This window comes from Alosa sapidissima, chromosome 9, assembly GCF_018492685.1.
Source record: "Alosa sapidissima isolate fAloSap1 chromosome 9, fAloSap1.pri, whole genome shotgun sequence".
In the NCBI taxonomy this organism is placed as follows: Eukaryota; Metazoa; Chordata; class Actinopteri; order Clupeiformes; family Clupeidae; genus Alosa; species Alosa sapidissima.
In genome coordinates, this window is record NC_055965.1 from 18,205,938 (window position 1) to 18,210,937 (window position 5,000).

A 5,000-nucleotide genomic window follows, 5' to 3' on the forward strand; every position below is an offset into this window, starting at 1 on the left:
TAAAACAATTATAATATTCACAACCACGAAGCACGCAAAGTTAAGTCCATTCAGATTACACAGGAATGCACTGACACACACACACACACACACACACACACACACTAATTAAAAAATTTTAGCTAAAAGGTTCACTATTGATTAAAAGCAGAGGAAAACATTCCACCCACGCACGCCATCTAATGCCATTAAAAACGTACACATAACATCAGGCATTAGGGCCAGTGGCCCGCGAAACGGAGATGATTGAAATGGCTGGACTTGCGTAAGGAGGATTATCTCACCAGATAATGAAGACTTGGGGCCTGATGACTGGCTGCCCAGTGGTGACCGCCTGTCCACACACAAAGAGCAGTTTCAGCGACAAGCAGAGCAGACAAGTGCAGACAAGCTTCAAAAGTGTGTGTGTGTGTGTGTGTGTGTGTGTGTGTGTGTGTGTGTGTGTGTGTGTGTGTGTGTGTGTGTTTGCTTGCTTGTTTTGTGTGCATGTGCGTTGCAGTTTGTATTATATATTTGACAAAGAGAGATCAAAAAAGTGTGTGTATGTGTGTGTGTGTGTGTGTGTGTGTGTGTGTGTGTGTGTGTGCGTGTGTGTGGGTGTCTGTCAGACACAAACCAGAAGAGGGAGACAGATACTTTAACACTGGATAGACAGACAGAAAAAACTCAATCTAACATCTGGACATCTCAACATCCTTCAACAGTATCGCTGTTGATCATCTATCTATCCCACAACCCCTTCTTTGTAAGTGGCAGCATGGGGTACTCACTTGACTGTGTGTGTGTGTGTGTGTGTGTGTGTGTACAGCGTGGGGCACTCACTTGACTGTATGTGTGTGTGTGTGTGTGTGTGTGTGTGTGTGTGTGTATGTGTGTGTGTGTGTACAGTATGTGTGTGTGTGTGTGTGTGAGTGTGTGTGTGTGTGTGTGTGTGTGTGTACAGCGTGGGCCACTCACTTGACTGTGGGTGTGCTGACATTGGCGAGGATGGTGAAGTTGTTCCTCACGGACCGTAGGCTGGCAAGCACCTGGGCACAAGTAACAGGAGAGAGAGTTCACAAAGTGAATAAATAAATAAATAAATAAATAAATAAATAAATACTAAATAATGCTGAATAGAAAATGTAGACAATAAAGTGAATAAATAACGATGACAAGATGTGTGAGAATTTTCATATGGGAACATTCTGATCTATCATTTCAGCTTTGCTTACCTGAGCAAAGGGAGTGACAATGAAGTCCTCTGCTGTATGCCTGAGGGACCGAGATGGAGGTGGAGGATAGGAAGGAGAGAGAGAGAGAGAGAGAGAGAGAGAGAGAGAGAGAGAGAGAGAGTATGAAGGGAGAGAATCAGAAATACACCAAAAGAAAGGGAGAGAAAGAAACATTTTCACCAGAGGGTTCATACATGTCTTAGATGATTTTGATGAACAGACACAGAAAGTGCAGGAAAAGTGCAGAAGGATCTCAGTGCTAAAATCTTTTTGTTAAAATCTTTATACTAAAATATTGAGGCCACCCCTAACATTTCAAAGCCTTGATTGCAATATACTGAGGGCCAGATGTACGTACATTTGCGAACGTAGCGTTATCAGCGTCATGGACACACCGCCGATTGCGATCGCTGTCAGACCCAAGTTTCCGTCGTATTTATCAATCGTTCAATCCTTAGTGTAAACTGCGCCTTACTCTGCCCTTCTCCGCCCATAAACGCAATTTACGAACGTCCACAACTGTATGGCAGCGCCTACATACAAGCGCAGTTGAATGAAGTTAACTGATGACAACATTAAAAAGAATCAAACGTTTAGCAATCATGAAATAATACCATACATGATAAGATGTAAACAAGCAGGGAGATAATGGAGATCAGTAGTTCTATTCAAACTAAGTGTGCACGTAGGCTATAGAAGATTGGTCAAATCTAGCAAGTAGGAAAGTTTAAGTGAATGACGTGAAAGTGAAAGTAAGACATTCCAGAAAGGCCAACGAAAGTTAAGGTTGCTTTTGGTAGTACAAATACTTTCACCACAAAAACTGTTGCTCTAAATAGTGATTCTGTTGTCTTTGAAAGGTTCTCTTATTGACGCATTAAACTGCAATTTGGATTAACACCTGCTTTTACAAGGCGGAAGTATTTAGGCGCAGAATAGACGTGCGCGTTCAGGAGCAGTCTTTGTACATACCGCGGAATACATAACTAGGCGCTCTTGACTCTTCCCCTCCCATTTTTTTACGCTAAACTCCCACTTTCCCCTAACCTGACCCTAGCCAGATGAATTTCTGCTCCTAGCTCCACTCATCCATCTGGAACCGATCCATTAAAGTGTTGCTTCAGAAGGCTGGGCCTAATCAAAAAATGCTTGCATATGATTGAATAAGCCACTTGTCCGTCATCTATTGACGTGCTACTTCAACCACTCACATCGAAGCCAATCCGTGACACTAATAACAGTCTCACAGTCGCTTCTACGTCACATCTATGAAACTCCCGCCCTGCGTCCTGATTGGCTGAACCATAAAGTCGGTTGCAGAAATCACTCTCAATCGAAGAGGTCCCAGATGGATGTGAGTGAAGCTAGGCGGAGCTAAGCGGAACGAAATTCATCTGGCTAGGGTCAGGTTAACTTTCCCCTGGATCCTCCCATTAAAAGCATATGCATGACATGACAATCGCAATCTGCCACTTTCAGCTCCCGCGACAGGCAGTTTGCGCTTTTTACATCATTGCGGCCTGTTTGTACATACCTCGCAATGATTTTACACGCACATTGCATCAGTACATCTGGCCCCCAGTGACAAAGATTCAAAGTAAACTCACTTTAATTAAACTAGCACTAAGATGTGGATACCACTGTGTGGATTACAATGTTATGTACCTTCTGTCTAGGTCTTTTATACAGCTCATACAAACGGCTAACTGGCCTACCGGTATTACACAGTAGTTAGTGATTAATTACAAAAGTTAAGTAGAGTTTAATTAGACTGAGGGAAGAAAAAGAGAAAAGATAACGTGACAAAAGAACAGATCTTCCATCTTGGAATCATCCACAGCGGCACAGAGATTAACAGACATGAAAGAACTGTGGATAGACAAAGCAGAGAGAGAGAGAGGAAGAGAGAGAGAGAGAGGGAGAGAGAGAGAGGAAGAGAGAGAGAGAGAAAGGAAGAGAGAAGGAGAGATAGAGAGAGAGAGAAGATAAACACAGCCAGATGTAATTACAGAGAGAAAAAACAGAGTCAGACGGAGAGATTGAGAGAAAGAGACCCCAACAAACAGAACCACGTCGTGACCGTCGAGCGCGTTTCTGGGAAGGACAAAGAAAGACAGAGAGAGAGAGAGGGAGTGAGAAAGGAGAAAAAGAAAGACAGAGAGAGAGAGAGAGTGAGAAAGGAGAGAAAAAGAAAGACAGAGAGAGAGAGGGAGTGAGAAAGAAGAGAAAAAGCATCCGTTTCTCTCCACCCACCCTTCGCTGGCGATGGAGGAGTTGCGGGAGACGGTTTTGGGGGACATGTCGTAGTCGGAGTCGGAGCGGTAGAGGAAGGACTCGCGACGCTGGCCGCTGGGGAAGGACGGGTGCAGCGTCACGCCTGGACTCGCCTGCGAGTCCAACGGAGTCCGGCCCGGAGATACGCCATTCTCCAGCTCCAAACTAACACAGAGGAGAGGAGAGACAGATAGAGACACAGAGAGAGAGGAGAGGAGAGACAGAAAGAGACACAGAGAGAGAGGAGAGGAAAGATAGATAGAGAGAGACACAGAGGGAGGAGAGGGGAAGATATCCACATATATTATCTGTTATACATTACATTTGGCTGACACTTTTTAACCCAAAACGACTCCCAACAAGGGAAACAATCCAGGCAGAGTGCAATAAGGACAGTTAGTGCAGCAGTGAGTGCTACTTCTATACGGTTCCATACGGTACACACACACACACACATGCCCCCCCCCGCCCCCTCCACCCACACACAGACACAAACACACGCAGCTCATCCAATAAATAGTATAAAACTACGTTGACCTACCAGTTATTGCCCTATTCACCATTAAGAAGCTTAATTGATAGCGGTAGCAGGTAGAACTTTAATCTATTTAGCCTACATGATGGTAGTCGGTATTTTCTTCCAAGAGGCATCAGCACATACTCTGTGTTTAGGACATGGGTTGGGTCTGTGGCTATCTTCAACCCTTGTTTCCTAACTGTGTCTCATTTAAAGAGGATGGGGGTTGTATGTTTGTTTCTTAAGGAAATAAACAAACAAACAAACAAAGGAAAGCCCAAGACAGAGCAGCAGCATCAGTATCAGCTGTGATAACATCAGCCTCTACATCCTCCCAGTCCACTGGCTCCACACCAGACACCAGGTCCCATTCCCCCCTCTTACTGGGACACAGAGAGAAGAGACGAGGAAGAGAGAGATGGAGAGGAAGAGAGAGGAAAAATAAGGATAAAAGAGGAGAGAGAGAGGGATGAGAGAGAGAGAGTGTGTGTGTGTGAGAGAGAGATATGAGAGAGAGAGGGATGAGAGAGAGAGGGATGAGAGAGAGAGAGTGTGTGTGTGTGAGAGAGAGATATGAGAGAGAGAGGGATGAGAGAGGGGGATAAAGAGTGTGTGTGTGTGTGAGAGAGATATGAGAGAGAGAGGGATGAGAGAGGGAGAGAGAGAGAGGAGAGAGAGAGGGATGAGAGAGGGAGAGAGAGAGAGAGAAGGTGAGAGATGATGGGACATGAAGAGTGGATGGGGGAGGGATGGAAAAGTACTCTGAAAGAGAGGGTGAGCAAATGAGAGACTTAGAGCGAAAGTGAGAAAGATAGATAGAACTATGAGAAGATGAGGAATGGGACAGAACTGAGAATATCTCTCCAAATGAATTATTAACCAAAATTCCTCCCTCTCTCCTTCCATCCCTCTCTCCACTCACTCACTCTCTCTTTCTATCCCTCTCTTGCTGTTCCACTCGTTCTCCCCAAAATCCCATTCCACGGTGGAGTACT

The 5,000-nt window shown here is 44.8% G+C and overlaps 1 pseudogene; it reads right to left on the reverse strand.

Moving 5' to 3' along the window:
• LOC121717996 overlaps positions 1-5,000 on the reverse strand; it is a 31,098-nt pseudogene that overhangs the window by 15,826 nt on the left and 10,272 nt on the right.